The sequence below is a fragment of the Odocoileus virginianus genome, chromosome 9 (genome assembly GCF_023699985.2).
Source record: "Odocoileus virginianus isolate 20LAN1187 ecotype Illinois chromosome 9, Ovbor_1.2, whole genome shotgun sequence".
Classification (NCBI taxonomy): Eukaryota; Metazoa; Chordata; class Mammalia; order Artiodactyla; family Cervidae; genus Odocoileus; species Odocoileus virginianus.
In genome coordinates this window covers 39,276,609-39,302,472 of record NC_069682.1, presented here as the reverse complement: position 1 = coordinate 39,302,472, position 25,864 = coordinate 39,276,609, and the positions used below count along the sequence as shown (strand labels likewise).

The following is a 25,864-nucleotide window of genomic DNA, read 5'->3' as shown; positions in this document are numbered from 1 at the left end:
TGGTGTCCAATACTTAATGACTTGGAAAGGTCAGGATGAAATCGGTGGGAGCAGTGACAAAGCAGCATGGGGCTGAAGCCAGGGGATGTGGTGATCCTGACTTCATTTGTTCACACAGTAACTAAAGCTGCTGCCCTGGGACCTGAGACAGGCGGGCAAACACCATGCAAACCTGCCTCATCAGCAGGACACAGTCCAGGGGCCTGCATGTCTGTGCCTGGGTCGGTCAGGGGCCCACCTTTATCATTTTTTTTTTTAAACATAATTGACAGAGTAAAATACACAGATCCTTCAGTCTGATGAGCTTTGATAATATCACACATCTGTGTGAGCATCACCCAGACAAGATAGAGGAGGTTTTCATCATCCCAGGAGTCTCCCTGTGATCCTTCCCACCCAGCCTGCTCCCCACCTGGGGATCCCTGTTCTGATCTTTCAGCCTAGACTGATTTCCTGTTCCTGCCCTTACAGGTGGTGGTGTTTTTTTGTCAGGCTGCTGTTGCTCCGAGTAATGTTTTGTTGCCTTGTCGAGGCTAGGGCTGAGATCAGAAGCCTCCTTCCAATTACTGAGTCATCCCCATGGCGATGCAGATCCTGGGAACTTTTGTCTCTGGACACCGGTTTTCTCTTCTCTTGAATACATGCCCAGGTGTGGGCTGTTAGGTTACAGCCACAACAGAGGTACAACTTTATAGGAAAGTGTCAGTTTCCAGGTGGTTTTGTTGTCAAAAGTTCCCAAAGACAGGAGCTCCCCTCTGTTGGCACCTTGCTGGCATTTGACAATGTCTGTTTTTCTGCACTGGGGGATAGAGTGGAATCGCCCTCTTGGCTTTATTTTTTAATCTTTTAAAGCAATAAAGCATTCTTTAATTTAAAAAGAAAATAAAGCTGTTCACAAATCCTAAGTTATATTATATAACAGAAATTCATAGAGACAGAAACACCATTTTCAGTTGGAAACTAAGAATTTAACACCCCAAGTCACCAAGCTCTTCAAATTCAGCTTAAAATGTTTTTTTTTTTTTTTAATTCTTCCCACTCCCTATTTTCCTTTCTCCACTTGGAAACCTAAAATGTCAAAATTTATTGACCCTGCAACCCATACCTTGTGTCACAGTGTGGTATATGCTTATTTTTCTTTGTCTAGTGGTTTATTCCTTTGAAAGGAAGCATCTACAGTAATCTGGAAACACACAAGGAGACGGATGAGATGAGGAATGAATGACAAAGTACCTCAGCATTCATACTGAAAATGGGCTTGATTAATTAATAAGTTTAACTCCATTTTTCAAATACTACTGGGGAATAACCTAAGATTTGCAAGCATGTGCTGATTTTTCAATACGTTACTGGTAGGAAGACTGACTGCTTCCAAATTCTTTCCAGGCACTCTCAGGTGATGCAGTGGTGAAGAACCCGCTTGCCAGTGCAGGAGACGTGCAACAGACGTGGGTTCAATCCCTGGGTCAGGAAGATTCCCCTGGAGGAGGAAATGGCAACCTACTCCAGTATTCTTGCCTGGAAAAATTCCATGGACAGAAGGAGCCTGGTGGGATACAGTCCATGGGTTCACAAAATAGAAAGACACAGTGAGCAGGCATGCACAGAACATTATCTCTAATCTTAGAAAGGATTTGAAAGCTGAAGTGTGTTCTTTCCATGCAGTTTGCTGTGGCTTTAAGTTGTGATTACTGGTCATGAGTTTGTCCAGCTTCTCAGCTGTGCTTGTCATTTTTCATACAACCTCCTGTTAACTATCTGCTCAAGCCTTTTGCTCTCTTTGTTAACATCGCCATTCAACTCTTCGTCCCGCTCCTCAGTGGGTGAGGTAGGTGGACGCAGAAATCAGTTGTGAATTGGGCTTGATGGCAAGTAAAATTTGGAGAAACATGTTAATTCCAGACGCTGGAGAAATTTTAGTCCAATGCTCTCTCTACCTTCTCTTTAGCTGTTTCTGGTTCTTTGAGGCCTCTCTGAGTCTGGAGTTACGCTATGCTCTTTGACCTGTAGTGGCTCTTACCTACTTCTACAATATACCTGAAAGACCTCTGTCGGTCCACCACATGTCCACCTACTCAGAGGTCTGCTCTTGGAGAGGCAGTCCATGTCCCTCCCATCTCTGGATGGGACCTTTCTGGGCGCCCATTCAGTCCTGGCCCCCGTCCGTGTTCAGCCATGTCTGTGAAGACCGGAGCCAGGCAGGCTGTGACCTTGTGCGGTCCGACTGGGCCTGGGCTCTGTCCTTTCCTGCTCGCTCCTCCCCTGATGCCTCAGTGCCAGACATCCTTGTCCCACATGGCCCTACGCATCCCACCTGGACCCCTGGGTAGGTCAGCCTTCCAGGGAGCCAAGGGGTAAATGAGGAGGGTCGTGAGGGTTCTTAGTCATCATGTGCCCCCTGATTGAGAGTCTGTGGGCCTGAGCTGGGGAGGTGGGCTTCCCTCTTGCCTTGCTCACCCCTGTCCCTCCCCACTGCTCCTCGGACCACAGCCCCATGAGTCTTTGACTCAGAGTCTCTTTTTGGAGGCTCCAGGCTGAGGGCATCCAGAAGGTGGTGCTTCATCCTGCCTCCATGTGGGAAACCCTGCCGTGGCTAACTGCCCTTAGAACAAGGTGCCTTGTCACAGTGGGGCTCCTCCAGGGCCAGGGTCTGCCTCCATCACCCCTGCTTCTCCCACAGGACCCAAAAGTGAAAGTCACTCAACCCACTCCAGTATTCTTGCCTGGAGAATCCCATGGACAGAGGAGCCTGGTGGGCTACAGTCCATGGGGTCACAAAGAGTTGGACACAACTGAAGCAACTTGGCACGCATGTGTGCCCGGGGTTCTGGTGACCTAGAGGACCCTGGTGGACAGGACAACGCAGCATCCTGCCCTAAGGACCAGATAAGATGAGATGAGGCTCGCTTCCCCAGTAAAACGAGTGCTCCTGCCCGGCACCAGCCCAGATCTCCACGCTTACTCTTGGGATGGCTGTTGACTAGCCACATCTCTCAGGCTGACCTAGAGACTCCGTTTCCCACTCTGCCTCTGTCCCATGGGACCCTCGCTGGAGCAAAGGCACTGGGAATTCCTGGGGTTGCTAAAGACGATAAGACAGCTCCTGCTCCTCTTTGGACAGAAAAGCTTGTCCCCACAGCCAGCAGGGCAAAATGTAGGGAGAGAGGATTTATGCCTGTGTCTGTCCAGGAGTGCAGTGCCCCTAATGCAGACACAGTCTCTGAAAGTCTCCGGAAGCTTCGTCAGCCCAGGATGACCCTCCATGGTTGAGGAGAGAGGAGGTCCTGGAACCAGACCCTGTAGATGGTTCACGGGCAGGTAGTTTCTAAGGAAGTGCTCCCAGGTGAGGCTGCAGGGAGTTGGGGAGGTGGGTGGGAGGGGAGAGGCTGCTGGTGTGGGCTGACTCTATGTGGAACCCTGTCTGGCCTGGGCCCCCCCGTCTTTGGTCATAGGAGTAGAGTAAGGAGGTGATGCTGGTCTTCTTTAGGGAGAAGCTGGTCATCTCTTATCTAATTATTGCCCACTGCCCTCACCTGCCATAGTGACACTGGCAAGTGGACAACTGTGAGGATGGCCCTAAGTTGACTGATGCTCATGCTTGATTCTTGGGGAAGATCAACCAATAGCAGACACAAAGACTTGGGTGGATGGCACCTTAGCATTAGTCGTTTCTGACTCTTTGTGACATCATGCAAGATAGTCCGCCAGGCTCCTCTGTCCATGGGATTCTCCAGGCAAGAATACTGGAGTGGGTAGCTATGCCCTCCTCCAGGGGATCTTCCTGGCCCAGGGATCAAACCCGGGTCTCCTGCATGACCAGCAGATTCTTTACTGTCTGAGCCACCTTAATAACAACATTAAAGAGCAGGGGTCCTTCATCTCCCTCTAAGGTGCCCCAAACTGACACACTCACCTGCTCTACAACAACCTGTGGGCTTTTGTGCAGAAAGTGCAAATCGCTCAGTTGTGTCCGACTCTTTGCAACCCCATGGACTATACAGTCCATCGAATTCTCCAGGACAGAATGCTGGAGTGGGTAGCCTTTCCCTTCTCCACGGGATCTTCCCAACATAAGCAGGACTTTATCGCATGTTGGTCACGACCCAGAGCACATGGTTCTGGAAGCCCTGAGGCCAGGTGGCATCAGCAGATGGTTGGAATGGTTTCTGAGCTGGGAGGCGGCTGGCTCTGGACTCCTGTGGCTGTGCCAGGTGTGATTTCAAAAGGAAAATCCAACAAGAATCTCTGTGGTCATGGGAGATGGGGCTCGTGGCTGTTCAAGCAGTTTCTGGAGAGGTTTTTTTTTTTATGATCTTTTGATTTTGCACATACATTCAGGCCATCTCATTCAAACAAGGGTGGGAAGACATTTCCAAAGAAATTGAGGACTGTGTCTGGCGGGGAGGACAGACTGGCAGATGGGAAACCTGCTGGTTGGGGTCTCGTGTGCCCAGACTTTCTGCAGCAGGACAGCAGTGCCAGGGGTCGTGTTGCTCGGGCGTTTCAGACGTGTTCAGGGTGACACTGAAGGGGATGGGCTGGGGTGGGTAGGGGAAAGCATTCACTGTAGCAGAGGTGTCCATTTACAGTGTTCATGTGGTGCCTGCCATGGATAAGCCACGTTGACTTCAGTGCATGCAGGGCTTTGCTTGAAAACACAGTTCTGCATCTGTAACACTAGAAAAACACCGAGGTCATGTCCTCCTCTCTCTTCACACCAAGAACCAAAGGCAGAAGAGGCTTAGCTAAACACATCACCTGCCGGCTGGAGAGATGGCGACAGACATTGGCCTCATCCTTGACGGTCTGGCTGTTACTCCGCCAATTGATTGTCTGATTAAAACTCAGCATGCTCACTTGAAATGGGACATTGGACCCCCCAAAGACATACCGTCCAGAAGCGGGGGTTAGGGTCAGGGCTGGTTTAGAACCCAGCCATTTCTAACAACAGGATCTATTCTGTCCTCTGAACCTTCCATAAACAGAAATCTGTCCTGTCTTTTTGGACTTAAGCCTTTATTTGTTTGAAATGAACTTGAAACACCTGCTGTGTGTTTTCCATCATCATCACCAGCTCGTTTGCACAACACCTTAGGGTTTGGAACGGCTCTTGCAGGGATGACCCCTGCTGGGGACAATAGCTCCATGATGCAGTTTGTTAGGGCCGCTACAGAAGGAGGTGGAAACCAAGGTGACTTGCCTAACTTTTCTCCACCTGTCAGTGGTGGGGGCTGCTGGAGTGGAGGGGGTGGGCATGTGCCCTGGAATTGTCCCCTGCTCGATCCATGGCAGGTGGAAGACTCGCTCCTGTAGGGCTGGCTGTTCTCTTTGGCTCCAAATTCAGCAAGTATTTCTGGCGTGTCTGGTCTATGTGGGCAATCTTCCAGACACCAGGGGGCAGCAGAGGACAGAGCCCCCCACCCCCCGCCCCGCCCCCCTCCCGAGCTCAAGGGTCTGGATGCGGAAGCAAGGGGCGCGGTGGGGGCATCTGATCATCAGAATCCCTGGGTTGCCTGTGTGGGTACCCACCTGCATTTAACCACCAAATTTGAGGCCCCGGGATGTCCTGCAATCTTTTCTGTTCTACTTAATTTGCTCAGGAAGGTCTCCAGGGCAACTTGTCTCTCAAGATGGGTATCTATAGTTTCTTATGCTTTTGGCCTCATTGCCTGGCTGTTTTACTTGAATTTTAGAAGTCAGAGAGGGTAAAACAGCTCTTGCTTTCTTCACCAGCTCCCCCGTTGCAGACCCCAGGTAACGCGGCAACACTGTTTCAGGGGGAAGCAAGTCCCATCTGTCTCTGGAAGATGGTCCCCCAGCTGGACGCCCATCAGCAGCTGAGCGCTCGTCTGTGCGCCTGGGATGCCACGGGGCTCCTCGCTGCTGCAGGACCTGAGGCTGGTGGCTCCCAGGTCAGGGGCTTCAGAGCTGATGACACCAGCGGGGAGGGGGTACATCTGGCCAGGTAGAGGAAGGGTGCTTGCTTCTCATGGAGGGTGAGGTGGCTAAGCAGGGCCCTGGACAGAGGCTGGGGGACCCGAGGTCCTGTAGTAGCACATCAACTCAGCCTACAGCCTGATGGCAAGGCCCTTCCGGTGAAATGTGTATGGCTGAAATCCAAGACGGTAAACCAAACAGGAATTTGGTTCACTTCATGAGTCCAGATAATTGTACTTTGAAAAATGTTTCCAACATAACATTAATTTTGACCTTTATGTGAAATGTGGCATAAGCATGTTTTTAAAATGGATATTCATGCGTGACACATTTTCCATTAGCACCTTATCAGATTTTCTGAGTTGCTGCTGCAATAGATAGGTTAGGTGTTTGAAATAAGCAATCAGTTACTTTTATGCTCCTGCAAGGACAGGTTATGGTGATTGAACAGAATTTGGTTTTTTTTTTCCCCCTTCCCACAGCCTCAAGAACAAATGCCAGGGGAGGATGGTGGGTCCTGCCACCCAGACCACTCGAGGTGGGCGGGGGATGGAGGGGTGGAAAGTGAGGGAGGGCCCTACAGGTGCCCACTCCTCACCTCTGATGGGACTGACAGCTCTTTCCTGTACCCTCTGACCTTTAGCTTTCCCTGGGAAATACCTAAGACCCAGGCTAAGATTTATCTGTGGATTCCCATGGGAGCCACTGGCTTCCTGATTCAGAATATCTTCCCTTCTGCCAGTGCTGTCCCAGCCAAGGGGCGGAGGGGCCAGGAAACTGGACTATCTCCCCCCAACCCCCATTTCTTGTTGGCTAAGGTCTGCTTCTGGGAATCTACCCTCTGTCCCTTCTTGCTGGACCCCACGGCAGGAAAGCCACTAGGCAGAGTCTCCGGGCCACACAGGGGAATCTGTGGATATGCCAGGAGCCCTGAGAGCTGGGGTCTGTGGCCAGGGTGCCCAAGGTACCATGGTTTGCATTGGACAATTTGGGAATATGGTGACCAGCGTAAAACTTTTTGGAATTAATAGAGAGGAGAATCTATTTAGGATGGGAAGAAGTTTATTGTCTGTGTTTCTAGTTAACTGGGGGACTCAGGGACTAGAGGACTGGGATAAAGCTGTGTGATCTGGATTCCTGTTTAACAGAACAAGCCTTCGCACTGCATTATTCCAGCCACCACGTTCATTTTTCAAAATCACTTGGCAGCACTAATACCCTTAATTGCTAAATAAATATACTTGCTGAAAATCTGAAATAATACATTATAAACTCTATTTAAAGTGGTAAAAGAATTCACTCTATTAGGAGCTTGGAAGAAATTAGCCATCTTTAAGTGCCTTGGTAAACAAAGATTGTGCAGCACTTTGTAGGCACAAAAATTTCAAGGAACTGCTTGTTTGTTTCAGAGGAGAGACACGCAGCACTGTTTGGTATTCAGGTGTTTGCCCACAAGTGTTTAGTTGCTTTGTTGGGGGGAGAACCTGAGATCTCTCTACTGAGAGGCAGTTCTGGGTCCAGCGCATGCCTGGAGGAAAAGAACAGAGCTGGAATCCAGTGAGAATTCTTTCCGTCTTATATCACTGTGTGCACTCGTGTCCCTCTTTCTGTCCTTTCTGCAGCCTGGTTTCCTTTTCAGGAACTATGTTGTCTCCAAAGGGCTGGCGTAGCAGACAGTTCAGGCCAAACCACCAGGTATTCCCCCTAAGGTGTTTGCATCTTGTGTCAACAGTGGCTTCCGGGAGAGACTGCCCACTGCAGTGAGTTTTCATTTCTCTCCTGGTCTCCGGGGGACCTGTCCCCAGTCTTGCCTCTGGACCTATGGGCTTCCTACACATTCTGGTGAATTGTCTGGGTTGTAGCAGTTCTTACAAGGACAGCATTCTAGCTGATATACTTCCCCGCCACCAGCTGCTCTTTAACTCATGCTGTGATGGTCCTTCCCTCCTCCTCACATCTCGTCAACAAAGTATGCACTGTCTGTGACTTAGTTTTGAGGACTCATGTTGTGCCAGAAGCTGCCGGGGGCCTGCCCTTACCCCTGCAGCTCATGCCAACCAGACTCCATGGCTAGCATCTGCATCTCTCGGTTGCCCCGATCCCAGGCACCCCAGATGATGCAGGGCAGAGACAGCCAGCCCCGCGGTGCCCTTTCTGAAGTCCAGGTACTAAGGCACCACAGTGGCCATCTTGAAATTAACAGAGTGAAGCATGATGGAGTGGTGCTTCCCACTATTAATTTCGGGCTGACTGCTGGGCTGCATTGGCTACTGGAACGAGGGCAGAGGGATGGGAGCTGGGAGCATGGAGGGCAGCCCTGGTTCACCCCAGGATGAGCCAAGGCCAAGGGGTCATGGGACGGAGTGGAAGCCCCCGGTGGGAAGTGGCCAGGCTAGACTGGGGCTCAAAAGCCACCCCAAGGCATCCACAGGAGTGAACGCAATGCCAGTTCTCTGTGCATTTAGGATGTTGAGAAAGACTCTTACGACCTAGATTCTCATGAACAAGTGGGTTAATAGTTGTCCCCAAGCCACAGGGTTGCTATGGGGCTTCCACTGAGAGACAAGTCCTCCGGTGCACTGTGTGGATGATGGATGTGGCCGTCTTCACTGGTCATTACGTTTCTGCTCCTTCAGTGATGACGGGTTGTGATTTCCAGACACTCCCTGCAGAGGCAGCGCCATCGACCCTGGGCCCCTGGAAGCAGTTTGGGAAAGAAGGCTCTGCCCGACTCCCTTGTAGATGAGGGTGGCAGCTGGAGCACAGAGGTGAGGGACTGGCCCCAGCGCAGGGCTGGAGACTGAGGTTTCAGGTGTTTCTGAACAAGGGCTTGTTCATCCCGAACTGTGAGTAGAGAGTCACTCAGAGGCTGGGACATGACAAGCCCTCGCTGGGCGGAAACTGGCGTGGACTTGCATCCTTACAGTCTCCTCCTCTGGGATGAAGGGTTGGCCTTTGATAACGTGCAAATTCAGCTGTCTTTTTTTGTTGGTACCTAGTTTATCTGTTTGTTCAAATATATATTGGGTAGTTCCTAGCAGCTAGGAAATTTTCTGGGTACCTGGGGAGAAAGTGGCAAGATAAAGGGCCAAAATTCCTTGTCCATTCAGAGTTTCATCCCAGTGAGAAAAGAGGAAGGCTGTAGGCAAGACAGATAAGAACATGGCACAGGTTGCTGGGAGTTGGTGAGTTCTAGGAAGGAGAATGAGGAAGGAGATGAGAACTGATGAGGGAGGGAGGGAGGAAGGGGGAGGGACAAGGGTGAAGGGTGTGGTCCAGGCTGAGCAGCAGCAGGTGCAGGTGCCCCCCACCCCCTCCCCCAGTTCTGAACAGAAGTTTGGGAAACTTCTCCAAGGAACTCCAGGGAGTGGACCACTTCCCCCGTTCATGGGGTGGAGATGTCCTAGGAAGCTGAGGGATGGGTTTCAAGTCACCACTGGCATCCACCTCTCACCTAGCTGGGGTGGAGAGAAACTGTAACAGCCAGGACAGAGGCTCAGCTCAGCAAAAGCAACCAGAATTTTGATGTAAATGCCATTTTGGAGAACTTATTAATATGTCAAAATATTCAGTTCCCAAGGTATGTGATAAAAATAACCAATTTCATGATTTAACATTCAAATGAATGATTTAAATTCCATTTCATCAACTGCTTTTCAAACCTGTCCCCTCTTTCCAGGGGTTTTGGGGCAGCTTCTCTGCTGGACTCTGAATTGATATGGGCCAGAATTTCTGGGGAGGGGTGAACCACATGCCCTGGAGAGCTGGGGTAGGGGGCTGTCTGTGGGTTACCCTGACCAGAGCGGTTTGCCTTTGTACCAGCCTAGCCTTTGTGTCCAGCACGGAGGAAGCACGGGTGGGGGGCAGTCATAGCCCTGCTCCTGGAGGGAAGCGACTCCCAGTGTGGGGTCACTTCTTGGTGGGGCCCATCCTGGTTTCGGCTCCCCAGAAAGCAGAGCCTGAGACACACAGAGCCCGCATTCCCCTTTTACAGGGAGGGGATTAGAGAGGGGTGGAGTGGGGGGCTGGGGAGTGTGATCCCGGGGGAGTGAGGCAGTGGGGGTGAGGAGGGAAGGCGGGGAGCAAGCAAATGGACCACTGGGTGGGTGGACACCTTCAGAGAGGCCTTAGAAACTGCGGGGAGGGGTATGTACCCCATTTCCCATGGCCCTTGAGTCCAGTCACCATTCTGAGTCTTCAGGGAGTCTTGTGAGCTTGGTCATCAATACCCCTTACCTTAACCACCCTGCATCTCCAACCCCGAGCCTCCTCGCCCGGCAGCTGGGGAGGGGGCGGGTGTGGGTGCAAGTGCTGCCTCAGAGCTCCGGCCAAGGAGGAACAGAGGCCCCGTGGCAGCCTAGGGGGCTGGTCCAGGTCCACCTGGCCAGAAGCGCACAGTCTGGGGGTGCGAGGCTGCTGACACACGGCCTTAGAAGGACTCGTTAGGAAACGGTCAACCCTTAGGATGGAAGGAACTCCTGTGAATCAACATCTCCCGGTGTGGCCCACAGGTGGGGTTGACATGGATGCTGTGAGCCTGCACGTGGAGCCACGGGGCGGGGGTGGGCAAGGCCCTGTATTCCCTTCATTTCAGGGAAGCATGGCTGAGGCTGCGTCCCAGTGGGGGAGCACCCTCTGCACACAGAAGGCTCAACCCTGCACCCGTGCTCATGGAAGGCTCGGGTCAGGGTCCTTATTTAATCAGCCAGGGGCACGACATTTTTTCAGGGACTTGGGGGCTGAGGGGAAAAGGGTGTGGTGCTCCCTGTGGACCAGCCCCCTAGGGAGGCTACAGGAACCCCCAAGTGGTGGTCCTCAGAGGGTCTAGGGTTACGGCTGAACTGACTGGCAGAGGGTGCACTGGGAGACGTCTGGGGCTGAGCAGGGCCTCTGATGCCAAGCTAGAGCTGGGTGATGTCACCCTCTGGCCCTGGGCTGGCGGAGGGGGTCTCCCCCACACCTTGCCAGGCCCCAGCCCGGAGGCTGCTAATTTTTCACTCTATTTTCTTGCTGCCCAGGTGGCCTGGGATCCCTTTGCAGCAGCGCTCCAGGTGGCTGGTGTCTGTGTGGCCATCAGGAGCCTGGGCTGCTGTCTCTTAGGGGAGCTCTTATTGTCTCTTAGCCAAGGAAAAGCCAGAAAAAGCATCCATGAGCCAGAAATAGAAGTTGAGGCCATTAAGCAAATGTCCAATTATCTTTCGAGATGGGGCCTAAGGACTGTCTGCCTGTGGCTCTGCGGCCTTTTGGAGCAGCCGGCTGCCGGCCCAAGCAGGGACTGTTTGGGGAGGGCGGTCTAGACAGAGCCCAGCTCACTGTCCTGGCAGGTGTACATTTCAGGGCGCTAATGTGGACACAGGCGCTTGCATCCACGTGCAGCCAGACACGTTTTATCAGCACCTCCCTTCCTGCGACAGCAACATTCCGGTCTTTGTAGATCCCAGTCTGCACATTATGAGGTGATTACCTCGCAAACCCAGGTGGAATCTGCAGGAAGCCCGTGACCCGCCCGCACCTGGCTCTGATGGTGCCTCTCTCCTTTAGATGTGGCCATTAGATGGCCATTTTGTGGCAAGCAGGCACTCCCCCAGGAAAATCAGCAGAGAAGATAGGCGGCATCAGGCTCGCTCATCACTCGCGAGATGAGGCTGGGGCGGCATGGGGAGGCCACTGCTGGGGGACCAGCACCGTTGCTGGAGCCTTCAGGAGGTGCCACCAAGGCTGGCCTCGCAGCATCAGGACGCGGGCTCAGCCTCGGCTCGGCATCCTTGCCTGTGGGGACCTCAGGCCAAGCTCGTTCCTCACCTGCTCAGAGAGACTGCTGCCCTTGCCATGTGCTTGTCCGGTACCTTCTGTACAACGGGTGGTCAGCTACAGTGGCGGTGGCCCCAAAGGAATGTGACTCTTCTGTTGTGGTCCTGACCCCGGCCTGTAACACGTCTTATAAAGGAGTTTGTGTGGCTTCCCCAGTTCAAAGATCTGTCCGAAGGATGCTGTTTGGACTTCAAAATATTGGTTAAAATTTCTGGGAAGATGGAAGATTTGACCTGGGGCCTATTTTTAAAAGTCCGAGCTGATGGCTGCTATGTACACATGACCCCTGTCATCATTGCTACAAATAATTGGTAAAGCAAATAGCCAGTGTTTGTTGAGTACACAGAAGCTAGCCTGGATCACAGGCCTGGCTGAAGTGGCCTCATCTGAATGAGGTGTTTACTGTGTAGGCGATGAAGCTGAGGCTTGGATGTGAAGTCATGGTTCAAGCTCAACCAGATGTGAGAGGAAGACCTGGAATTTAACCCAAGTGTCTGGCTCTAAACCCAGATTCTTATCATCCCTTTACATGACCCCTTTCCTTCCAAGAGTCGAAGATTAAAGGAATCAGTCCACATAAACCCCCTAGGTGCTGCGTTTCACAGCACAGTGGACAAGTGCCTGCTGTTTATGCATCACTGTCACCATTGCTGTTTCTGGAGTAACTGAGAGGGCAGGGAGTTAAACCGGGGCATTTTGCCATAGGAAGGGAGAGCCTGGCTGAGAAAATGCCAACACAGAGGTACACGGGATTCCCCAGGCAAGAATATTAGAGTGGGTTGCCATTCCCTTCTCCGGGGTATCTTCCCGACCTAGGTATTGAACCCAGGTCTCCCGCATTACAGGTAGATTCTTTACCATCTAAGCCAGCAGGGAAGCCTCCTCATAAGCCTCACCCATTCAAAAAATGAAAAGACAAAAAGAGCTTCCTGATGACACTTCCTGAGTTCCTAGAGGCAGCCATGCCTGATATCCACTCCTGGAGTTTTCAGTGCTGTGGGCCACTGCATGTCATGCCTGACTCAGTCATGTCCCACTTTTTGCGACCCTATGGACTGTAGCCCATCAAGCTCCTCTGTTCATGGAATTCTCCAGGCAAGAATCCTAGAGTGGGTTGCCATTCCCTTCTCCAGGAGATCTTCCCAACCCAGGGATGGAACCCACATCTCTTCCATCTCCTGCATTGGCAGGCAGGTTCTTTACCACTAGCGACACTTGGGGAGCCCAGGTGATATAGCCAACTTGAATTGGGGTCCCTTCACTTACAACCAAGAATTCTAAACACGTTCAAGCAGAGACAACCTCATCTTCCCTACAATTCCCACAGCCTGTGTCTGTCATATATCCCTTGAAAGACCAGATTTTCTAAGTCTGAAATCATGATCAATGCCTTGACACAGAGTTTCTTTTCCTGACTTGAATGCTTCATTACAGGAAATTAGTGGTTTACTAGAGAGTCACCTTTATGAAAGAACCACTGTTCCCTGAGTGCACTCATTGCAAACCCAGAGCCGCTCAGCACCCCTCAGCCACAGACATCGGCTCTCTCTACCTTCCCCTGCAGGGACCCACATGCCGGCCGATTTTACCTTCCTGGCTGCGGGCATTACACTGGGGTCTGCATCTGAGTGATTTTTGTGTCCCCCGTGCTGGCTTACATGCAGTCCCCTAAAAGGCAGGTTTTTGGTGAAAGTATTGATATACAACGTTGGTGTGGTTTTCTGGGAACTTCTCTTAAACCACCAAGTTCAAAGACATCAGTAAATTTTTTTAAATCGGCTTTTCTAGACCCTAGAAACACTGAAAAATTAATTAAGGGGCACAGTTCATGTTTCCCCAGCTGGCAGGAGCCTAATGCACAGCTTAAGCATCTGATTTGGAGCCAACACCATTAACCTCTAATTAACTTCTATCCTCCTGACACCCATAATGTTGTGATGATGATAATATGTGAGGTTATTAATTATACCTAATTATTCAATTAACGAATAGCAAATACCAGTGGAGATGAAAGTTTGTGAATGATTAATGAGACAACTCCAGTTTGACAGGCTATGAGCTGCTTAGCGGCAAGAGAGGATTTCTGGGGCTCTGAGTGGCCTTCATGGGAGGGAAGGGTGCTCACCTGGCCTCCCTGGAGACGGAGATTTGAGGCCTGGAAACCCAGGTTGTTTGTGGGCTCAGAGTCTGCCTTGCCAGGGAGGGTGTGTGTCTTAGCTAGAGCTGGGGTGCCCTGGTCCCAAGCCCAGATCTCCCCAGGGGTGGGCAGGGCTTTCTGGCCTCTTAGCAAGTGGGGCTTGTTTTCAATGCTCAGTGATTCTGCACACAGCCCCTGGATGCTGGCTGGGCCTTGAATAAGATACTGAGAAAGTCATGGCCCAGAGGGCAATGCGGACTCAACATTAATTTGGGGATAAGCAGCAGATGTGAATTCTCATCTGGGCACTTGCAGCCTGGGGTGCGTAGACACAGAGGAGAGATTCCCAGATTCTTAGCATCCACATGCTGGCCTCTGAAGTCGAGCAGGGGGCATTCAGGGCCCCTGTCCCATTCCCCACTTACGGTGCCCACTGATACCTCACCTCTCCTGTTCTGGAAATCAGGGCTGCTGGAAGACGGCAGGTGAGTGTGGGGACCCTTCCCACATGAAACCTGCTCTGTCGGGAGAAGTGCTGGAAGGGTCTGCACCCAGAGATGCAGTCAGTGGAGCAGTGGGGCTATGCATGTATAGCCAAAGTCAGCATCGCTTTCAGGGGACAGTCACGTGGGAGGGAGGCAGAGAGATTGTAGGTGAGAAACACTGAAGTCAACTTCTTTCATGAATTTAAAAATATCAGCTTTCTCCCTGACTTTGGCAGTGCTTGTCATCTGGATATGTCATTCGGCTGAAAGACAAGTATCTTTGAGCAGCGGAGCAGGGATGCTTGTAGCTTAATAAGATGATGGTTTTAAATGTATTTTGAGTTTAGGGAGGAATAACCATTGCTTTCAATATAAACACAGGCTGAAATTTGCTGATTAAAATTTTGTGTGCATTATTCTAAAGGAAGCTAAAATCCATTTTTTCAAATCATAGAGTGAATTTATTTGAATTATAGTCAATCCTCATCTTTAGCAAAATAAATATTTACTAAATTTATAAATTCCTATTTTCATTAAAAAAAATTGTAAGCAACCAATAGACCCTTAGATTTTTAGCATTTTCACCTTCTCTTTTTCTTAAATATAAAAGGAAACTTTGGTTACTACGTTGCATAAGGTAGATAAGGCTATTTATGGTTTTAATAGATTATGTTAAATTGTTCTCAAGGCTTTATCATATATTTTATTTCATAAATAGTAATTTTTCCTACATCTGATATTATGATATTGCATATGACAAATCCAGTTATGAGAAACAGCCTTTAGACTTATTTTCACAATCTATCATAAATATGAATTAATTGTATTAGTTTTTGCATTGTTTTTAAATATGCTTTCAAAATAATATAAATTATACCTAAAATACACATTATTTTTGTATATGGACATTCATATGGCTTCTTTGGAGAAATGTTTGTTCGAGTCCTTTGCCCATTTTCCCATTTTTGAATCAGGGTTTTTGTTGTTGTTGTTGAGTTTTAGTTCTCTCTATATTTCAGATATGAATCCCTTACCAGATATTATCATTTTAATCTTGATGGCTGTTAGTAATCTTTTTTGTAAGATACATTTCACAATTTATTTCTCAATGATTTTCATACTGTTTCTTGAAACATACATTCACACGCTCATTTGAGTTGCGAAATGTCTTCTGCTATCACTGGGGGAAGTCCTGGCTGGCAGTTCGTTGAGCTGTTTGAAGCCACAGTGCCTGGCTTTCTAAGCACCTGTGGGTGGCATGCTCATATCTGGGCTGGCTGAGAGATTCAAGCCTATGATAAAACAAAGTCTAACTCTCTCTCGGTGGCTTGGGCCAAGCAGGCAGAACTGATGGTCCCCTGGGAACCTTATAAAGGGGCTTTGGGGCAGACTTTCCAGAGAAGGTATAAAAATGATTTTACTGTCAGGCTAGCAAATCCCTTGCTAAGGCAGGTGCTTTCTAATTCTCGGCTTCCAACTAAGTCAAAAGGAGACGTAACTGCTGTAACTCAGAAGGGGTTCCACCTGGGTGATGCTGGCGGCAGAAGGAGGCGTGGTGAATACAGTTTTTGGTGCTTACAGGTGTAATATAAAACCTTGAAAACAAAAAGTGAGGATAAAGGGAATGCCAAGCCTGCCCTGCTAATTCCAGAATGAAGCAATATCTGCCTATAGTGAGGCCCCAGCTGAAAAGACAACGACAGGACCCCCAGCAAAGTGGATTTTCGTTGACATGAGACACAGGAGAAGATGCTCAAGGGGCTTCTGTACCCATCTGCTGCCACTACTGGCCTCATTACAGGGTGTAGACAGCGGGCACCGCCTCAGGAAACAGAGCAACAACTATAGAACCACCATCTCGTTTAGAGATGTTTTCCCAGCACAGCCTCACTTTCTACATGTAATCACTTATCCAAATCTCTACTGTCTTGACTTGCTCAGTAATATCAATAATAATCATAATGAAACTCAAGGAAAACATTTAAAACACTTAGACCTTTTTGATCATAAGAAATCAAAATAATTTCCATTTATACATGTGTTTCTGTTGCAGGATTTTACGAGAATGATAATAAAACATGTTCAGGCATAAAATTCTATAATATTAAGATAAAATTCTGTGAGGGGAATGTAATGAAACTATATTTAAGGAGAAAAGAGGAAGGGGTAAAATTTCTAACTACTGGAGTAGAAATTGCCTGTGTAGTATTATTTTTGCTCATGTATGTTTTTTAATACTTAGTGTACTTATTCTTAAGTATAATCTTCTTTTAAAAAATTATTTAATTATTCTCACTGTTACTTTATTTACTTTTATATTTTGGCCATGCGGGGTCTTAGTTTGCAAACCGGGATTGAACTGGAGCCCCCTGCATCAACAGGGCAGAGTTGTAGCCACCAGACCACCTGGGAAATCCTGCTCATGTATGCTTTTTCTTTTATTTTGCTTTATTTTTTGGCATTACTGATGCGATAGACATGAGTTTGAGCAAGCTCCGGGAGTTGGTAATGGACAGGGAGGCCTGGCGTGCTGCAGTCCATGGGATCAAGAAGAGTTGGACACGACTGAGCGACTGAACTGAACTAATTTTTTGGGTCTTTGTTGCTGTGCGGGGGCTTTCTCTAGTTATATGTCGAGTGGGGGCTACTCTTCTGTTGTGAAGCTTCTCAATGCAGTTGCTTCTCTTGCTGCAGAGCCCAGGCTCCAGGCTTGAGGGCTTAGGACTTGTGACTTGTGCACTCTGGAGGGCGGGCTTCAGTAGTTGTGGCACATGGGCTTAGTTGCTCCTTGGCATGCGGAATCCTCCCAGACCAGGGATCGAACCTGTGTCCCCTGCACTGGCAGGTGGATTTGTATCCAGGGAAGTCCTCATTTATGTTTTACCAATCGTGGTGGGTCTTACATTGATGTGAAACTTGTTTTCTACAATGTACATTCTAAAGAGATCTCAGAGTTTTACATTAAAATAATTTATAATATATTATAAATTATATTTATATATTTATATGGTATATTCATATATTTTATTTAAATAGTTATAATTATATTTAATATTTACAAATATAAAATATATAAATATATTTATAAATATACACTAGGGTAAAAAAGCACATGTAATCTTAAATGTATATGAGGGGAGCATCACAGTTTTGTTGAAACACTTGAGGAGCCAGTGCAGCGGTAGATGCATTACCATCATGGAAGCTGCAGCATGACCTGGGTGTAGACAGCGGGGTACCCAGGTGAGGAGGGGAATGGGGAGCCCTGGGGGGAGGGGGGAGTCTCTGAAGTCCTCAGTGAGGAGCCACGGGAGTGTCTGGGTGGCAGGCTAGTGGTGGTGGAGGCCATGGCAGGCAGTGACTGACCACGTGTGGGGAGGACAGAGGATCAGGCCCCAGGGGCTGAGGGAGGCAGGAGCGTTCAGCCCAGGGCGGCAGCAGCAGGAGGGAGGTGGCAGCCTGCGTGTTTGGCAGGTAGAACTGACAGGTGCTTGTGACTCACAAGGAAGAGGTGTGGGTGGGGCGGGTCCAGCCTCAGGCTCGTGACTCATCTCTGAGCACAAATGCTGCAGGGGATGGTAGTACAACTGGAGTCCTCAGGTGACATCTCCAGCTCTCTTGGGCCTAAAGAAAGATGAGGTCTCATCACAGCCACCAGCATTTTGCTGCATGTATACAAATGTTCCTCTTGGTCTCTGAACTCTACTCTCAGAGATGGAAGCGGGAGGAGAGGGCTGGACAGGTCCCTCCCTGGGCAGGGATGCAGGTCTCATTTGCAGGTGGGCTTGTCAAAAGAATCGCAAACATCCATCGCAACTTCTTATTTTACAAAGGAGGGAGCTGAGCCAGAGGGGTAAAGTGCCGGGCAAGGTGACCAACTAGGTGGGTGGCAGTTTTCTTGAAGATGCCTTGGCAAAGGAGCAGAATAAGCAATCGTTTATGCTTCATGGGTAGAAGGTAAAGTGCAGGGAGCCGGCCTGAACGTACAGGCCCCTTACGGCCCTAAGAGAGAACAAAGGGTCTCTCTTTGTCCTGCCACCCCTTCTTGTTAAAGTATAGACTGGCATTTGTCCCCTTCAGGGAAAAAACACTCCGTCCCTCTCAACCCCATCTTTCTGAGTCTTATTTCCTAGGTACTCTGGTAATTGCGTTCTCGACCAGTTCGTTTGCCGGCAGGCTCTGGCAGTAAAGTAAGGCCCCTCTTCCCATATCTCCAGTTGGAGGCAGGTTTGTAAATGGGCCGGCAGGCTCTGGCAAGTGGCGCCCGGACAGGGACTTGAACGGATTCCAGCCTACAGCCACCCGAAGACTGAAAGTTCTCCCGCGGGAGGTATTTATGAGTTCAGGCATTGTGGATAATTGTGGGTGGAGAGGGTATAGTTGAGAGTAAAAATCATGGGGCAAAATAATAGTAGACAGTTCTTTGTTTTTATGTTAAAAACTATGTTAAAAGCTAGAGGAGTTTCGGTGTCTAAACGGAAACTGGAAAGATTTCTTGCTTTCGTAGAGGAAACTTGTCCTTGGTTCCCGGAGGAAGGAACTGTTAAGTTGGAGACTTGGGCAAAGGTGGGAGAACAAATTCAAACTGCTTATACTCTCCATGGGCCAGATAGTGTTCCTCTTGATGCTTATTCCCTATGTTTGTGCTGACATTGGCCCTTCCTATCTTTAGGGATTGTCTATGGCTGCTGCTATCCAGGGAAAAACTGTCAAGGAAGTTCTATATCAACAGACTAAGAACAAGGGTAGTGTGAAAAAGGGAGGGCCTCCCGGCAGTTGCTTTTTGTGTGGACAACTGGGACATCATATGGCCCAATGTCCTAAGAAAAATAATTTAGATAGTACAAAGAATCCTGATGTATGCCCCAGATGCAAAAAAGGAAAACATTGGGCCAGGGACTGTAGATCAAAAATGGATATAGAAGGCAAACCTCTTCCTCCACAGTCAGGAAACTGGGTGAGGGGCCAGCCCCAGGCCCCAAAACAATGTTATGGGGCACTTCAGACCGAGCCTCAGCCAAATCTAATCGACTTGGCATTAAAAGCCTTTTCCGAGCCACCCCAGGCAGCGCAGGATTGGACTTGTGTGCCACACCACCCACACAGTATTAACACCTGATGTGGGAATGCAAGCCATTCCAACTGGAGTTTTTGGGCCGTTACAAAAAGGAACTGTAGGACTAATTATTGGTAGAAGTAGTTGGACTATGAAAGGGTTGTCAGTGTCCCCAGGAGTGATTGACACAGACTACACGGGGGAACTTAAAATTATGGCCCATGCACCTTCAAATATAATTAGCATTCCCACCAATCAACGAATAGCACAACTGGTTTTGCTCCCTCTTCATTTAGAGGGGAAAACTGCTTCTAAACGAGAACGAAGGACTGATGGTTTTGGCTCTTCTGATGTATATTGGGTGCAGTCCATTTCTGCTGAGCATCCCAAACTAGATCTTTTTATTGAAAATAAAAAATTTACAGGGATCTTAGACACTGGTGCGGATGTGTCAGTTATAGCTGAAGAGCATTGGCCTCAGCATTGGCCCAAAACAGGAGGCCTTTTCCACATTACGGGGAATAGGACAATCTCAAAATCCACAGCAGAGCAGCAGTATCCTACATTGGAGAGACTCTGAAGGACATGAGGGAGATTTTCAACCTTTCATTCTCCCTCATCTCCTGGTTAACTTATGGGGAAGAGATGTAATGCAACAAATGGGGGTTTATATTTTTGCTCCAAATCAGATTATTTCCAAGATGATGATGAATCAAGGGTTACTTCCCCAGCAGGGGTTAGGAAGAAATAATCAAGGTATTACCCAACCAGTTATGCCTATTTCTAAACCTTCTAGATCTGGATTAGGTTGTTTTTAACGGGGGCTACTGATTCTCCTGCAATCTATGCAGACCCAATCAGTTGGAAAACTGATGAACCTGTCTGGGTTGATCAGTGGCCCCTGACTAAAGAGAAAATTTCTGCAGCTGAGCAATTGATACAGGAGCAGTTGCAATTAGGACATATTGAGCCATCCAACTCCCCTTGGAATTCCCCCATATTTGTTATTAAAAAGAAGTCCGGCAGGTGGAGGTTGTTACAAGACCTTCACAAAGTTAATGAAACTATGGTGGTTATGGGACCACTCCAGCCCGACTTGCCCTCACCTGCTGGGATACCACGTGCAACCTATAAAATAATTATAGATTTAAAAGATTGTTTTTACACGATACTTCTCCATCCTAATGATTGTCATCGCTTTGCTTTTAGTATTCCCTCCACAAATTTTAAACAGCCTGCACAAAGATATCATTGGAAAGTCCTTCCACAGGGCATGGCTAACAGCCCTACACTTTGTCAAAAATTTGTTGATCAGGCGATTGACCCCGTTCGAAAGACTTATCCTGAAGTTTATTTGGTTCATTGCATGGATGACATTTTACTTGCTCATTGTACAGAGGGTATTCTTTTGCAAGCGTATGACCTGCTATTGCTTCAATTAACTAAATCTGGATTGCAAATTGCTTCTGAAAAAATACAACGATTCCCGCCATTTTCTTATTTGGGTTTTAGGTTAGAGGGAGAAGCCTTTCGAGCACAGAAACTTCAGATTCGAAAAGATAATCTGAAGACTTTAAATGACTTTCAGAAATTATTAGGGGACATAAATTGGATCCGTCCCTATCTAAAATTGACTACTGGAGAATTGAAGCCTTTGTTTGATATTCTAAAAGGATCCACTGACCCTTCCTCCCCTAGAATACTAAACGATGAGGGGCGAGCTGCTCTGGCCTTGGTTGAACAGGCCCTCTCTCAGCATTTTGCTACCTACTGTGACTTTTCTCGATCATGGGGATTATATGTGTTTCCCTCTAGACATACTCCGACGGCAGTGTTATATCATGATGCCCCTTTACATTGGATCCATTTACCTGTATCACCTTCAAAAGTTCTTACTCCTTTCTTTGATTTTATTAGCCTCCTTGTAGCCAAAGGAAGACGTCTTTCCAGAGAAGTGCAGGGGGCCGATCCTACTTACATTTATGTGCCTATACTAAAGAACAACAGGAATGGCTTTTTCAGTTTAATGATTCATGGGCTTTGGCTTTCGATTCTTTTACAGGACAGATTATCAATCATTTACCTCCTGACAAAGTTTTACATTTTGCTAGTCAACATTCACTTATCATCCCAAAAAATGTTTCCAATTCCCCTATCCAAAATGCACTGACTGTTTTTACTGATGGATCTTCTAATGGAATTGCTGCTTTTGTGGTTAATAATACTTCTTTTTCCTGGCAGACTGGATATACCTCCGCTCAAGAAGTCGAACTCTCAGCGGTTCACAAAGTCTGTTCTCAATATCTCTTACAGCCTTTTAATTTGTTTACAGATAGTAAATATATTGTTCATGCCTTACAATATATAGAAACTGTTCCCTTCATTTCCACTACTAATTCTAATATTCAGTATTTACTGCACTCAATTCAATCTCTTCTTCAACAGCGTGCCTCACCTTGCTTTTTTGGGCATTTATGCGCCCATACTGGGCTTCCTGGACCTTTATCTATGGGAAATCAAATAGCCGATTCTCATACTCGAGTCCTTCTTTCACAGGTAGATGCAGCACAACAATCACATGCCTTACATCATCAAAATAGCAATACCGTTCATCTGCAATTTCAAATCCCTCGAGAAACTGCCCGACAAATTGTTAAATCTTGTTCTGTTTGTCCTCAATTTCTTCCAGTCCCTCGTCTAGGTGTCAACCTTCGTGGACTCTAACCTAATCACCTTTGGCAGATGGATGTCACTCATGTTCCTTCCTATGGTCGCTTAAAATATGTTCATGTATATTGACACGTTTTCAGGTTATATCGTGGCTTCCCTACAAACTGGCGAAGCTGCAAAACATTCCATTTCACATTGCCTATATGCCTTCTCTATTTTAGGTACACCAAAAATTATAAAAACCGACAATGGTCCTGGTTACATTTCCTCTGCCTCTAAGACTTTTTGTTCCTCCTTTTCCATTACCTTAAAAAAAGGAATTCCGTATAATCCCCAGGGCCAAGGCATCGTCGAGCGTGCCAATCAGACCCTGAAATTGCAACTACAAAAAATACAAAAGGGGGAGCTCTACCCCCTTTTACCTCGAAATTATCTGAATCATGCTTTATATATTTTAAATTTTTTAATTTTAGATAAAGAAGGACACTCAGCTGCCCAGAGATTTTGGGACTCTCAAATCTCTAGTAAGAAACCAATGGTATTATGGAAAGACCCATTAGACAATTCATGGCATGGTCTGGATCCGGTATTAATTTGGGGGAGGGGTCATGTATGTGTTTTTCCACAGGATGCTGAAACACCGCGCTGGCTCCTGGAAAGGCTAGTACGCCAGACGGAGCAGATCACTGAACCAGCAAATGAGTCGGCTGTCTCTACAGCAGAGAAATGCATTCCCGACAGCTCAGCAGATGCATGAGTTCATCTTACAAGCAAGAAGGATGGCCACTGACACTGCTCAACCCCGATCTGCTCTGGCCTATATTGTTCTTACATTAGCATGTGCAGTAATTAATCAAGCTTTCCCCCAGTGCTCCTGATCGATTTGAAGGTGATTACTATCAATTTTGGGATGAATATTTCTGGATGACCCCTGAAAAAGGAAAGCTACTGACCCCTGCCGACATTTGCTGGGAGCAAAAGACTCATATGCCAACATTTGAAGGCTGAACACTCACAGGAAACCTGATGAAACATATGGGACTGTTACTTACCTGCAAATGTAAAATTGTGATAGATGTGACATTTGATACTAATAAGTCCTTTGTGTGGCCTGGGTCAGACTGGAACAATAATCCTGGTATAAGATGAGTAACTCCTAACAATACCTGATGGGTTTGTGGAATTGTTGATGTTTTCTTATTTACAGGCACAACGGGTTCCCCTAAGGGAGATATAATTGCCAATAGTTTAAAGAAAAGGGGGAGCTGCAGGGAGCTGGCCTGAACATACAGGCCCCTTCCGGCCCTTAAAGAGAACAAAGGGTCTCTCTTTGTCCTGCCACCCCTTCTTGTTAAAGTATAGACTGGCATTTGTCCCCTTCAGGGAAAAAACACCCCGGTGACCTTTCGCCTGTTTTCCTGGTGCTGATAAACTCGTCATGCTTGAAGCCTGTTTTCTATCTAGTTAATGTTCTATTGATCTTAATCATGTTGGGTGCTAGGGTAATGCTTTACTGATCTTAAGTGGAGGAATTTAAAACATCTGTGCCTGTAGCTCTGCACATATGCAAACCTTTGATCTATTAGTAACTCCTGTTAGCATATATATAGGTGTGGTATTCTTCAATAACGTTGTCGGAATCAGACGCAAGCTGACTCCGTCCCTCTCAACCCCATCTTTCTGAGTCTTATTTCCTAGGTACTCTGGTAATTGCGTTCTCGACCAGTTCGTTTGCCGGCAGGCTCCGGCAGTAAAGTAAGGCCCCTCTTCCCATATCTCCAGTTGGAGGCAGGTTTGTAAATGGGCCAAGTGTTCCAATTAAAAAGCTGAGATCAGAAGAACAGGACAAAAACCATGATCCAGTGATATGATAATGAAGAAAAGACACACTGGAGATTTCAAGACACAAATCAATTGAATGGGAAAGAATGAGAAAAGAGATTTCCTGGAAACAGCCAGCCAAAGAGAGCTGGAATAACTGTACTAAAAGAAGACAAAAAAGAGTTTCAGGCAACACTTGCTGCTAGAGAAAATTAAGTACATTTTATAATGATGAAATAGAAAATCCATCAAAATGACATAGCAATGATAACAACAGAGTCCCAGATATATGAAGCCAAACAGCCAGATTTAAAGAAGAAATAGGCAATTCAAAATAATAGCTGGAGACTTCAATAGCTCATTATCAATAATGTATAGAATAGCTATACAGACATTAGCAAATAGACTTCCAACATCATGAAACAATGACTCCTCACAATTGTCTGTACAACACCCCACCCAACAATCATAGAAGACATCCTTTCCAAGCACATTTCCCAGAATAGACAGTTTATCAGGCCACAAAACAAGTCTTTGTATGTTTAAAAGGACTATAATCATACAAAGTGTGTTCTCTGATCACAATAAAATGAAATTAGGAATCTATATGAGAAGGAAATTTGAGAACTTCACAAAAATGTGGAAAATAAACAGTATACTTCTAAATGATCAATAGGTCAAAAAGAACCACAAGGAACTGGCAACTATTTTGAGATGAATGAAAATGAAAACACAACATACCAGAATTTATGGATATGCTGAAAGTGTCAGAAGGAAAATTATACCCATAAATGCTTGCTTTAAAAAAGAAGAAATATCTGAAGTCAATAACCTCACCATTCAACTTAAGAAACTAGAATAAGCAAAGCCACAGTAGGAAGTAAATCAAGCAGATGTAAACACATGAAATAGAGGATAGGAAAACAATAGAGAAAATGACGCACAAACCCTCAAACCGGTTCTTTGTAAAGAAGAACGAAATTGACAAACCTGTGTAGCTGGACTAATCAAGAAAGGAAGAGAGACTCATATACTAGATCAGGAATGAAAAGGGACATTGTTATGTGCCACAGAGAATAAAAAGGACTGTAAGGGGACACTGTGAATACCAGTGTGACAACACATAGAATAAAAAGATGATAAGGGGACACTGTGAATAACTGTGTGACAACACATTAGGTGATTTATAGGAAATGGACACATTCCTAGAAAGACACAGACAGCCACAAGTGACTCAAGAGAGATAGAAAATCAATAAATTTATAACTGGAGACTGAACTGGTAATAAAAAAGCTTCACACACACACACATACAAACCCCAGAACCAGATGGCTTTCCTGGTGAATTGTTGACAAGTCTGAAGAAAAATAAACAGAGTGAGCATTCATTTTAGGCAAAGAGGGGAAAAAAACACCAGGCAAGACAGGAAATTAACAACAGTAAAAGCAGGAATTGGTGAATCTGAAAACAGAAAATGAGAAGTAAAAAATAATCTTAAGTAGAAGATACACATGTGTGGCACTCACAAGCTCTGTGTCTGCCACACACACATATGCACATGTACAGACGCTCAGTAAACTCAGCCTCAAAGGACAATTCAGGGTGAGAAAGTGGAAGAAAACCACAGATGCAGAAAAAACAGTCAGATTCAAATGGAAAAGGATACTTTGCTTAACTCTGTGGATTAGATGACTGATGCCAAAAGACCCAGGAAACTAAAGGGTCAGTGGCCACGTCCGAAGCTGAGTGGTCATTCAGATGACCTTCAAGAGAGGGGCTGTGAGAGGGGTGGCCGTGGCCAGGAAATATCTCCAAGGTGCCCTGTGAGCTGCAGTAACACGGCACACTGGCAAACGCCCACATGTAGTGTGTGCGACCGCGGCTGTAACCTGAGTACACGGGCACGCTGGGCACCATTGTTTTCTGGGCACCCAAGGAGCAGCCCTG

At 47.3% G+C, this 25,864-nt stretch overlaps 1 long non-coding RNA gene across 1 annotated transcript in view; it reads left to right on the top strand.

Annotated features, from left to right (window-relative positions):
• LOC139036651 (uncharacterized) overlaps positions 1-25,392 on the top strand; it is a 43,060-nt gene extending 17,668 nt beyond the window's left edge. The window contains exon 4 of the long non-coding RNA XR_011489475.1: positions 22,725-25,392. This is a non-coding gene — a long non-coding RNA (uncharacterized lncRNA). The remainder of the gene's footprint in view (positions 1-22,724) is intronic.
• Positions 25,393-25,864: the final 472 nt, after the last annotated feature.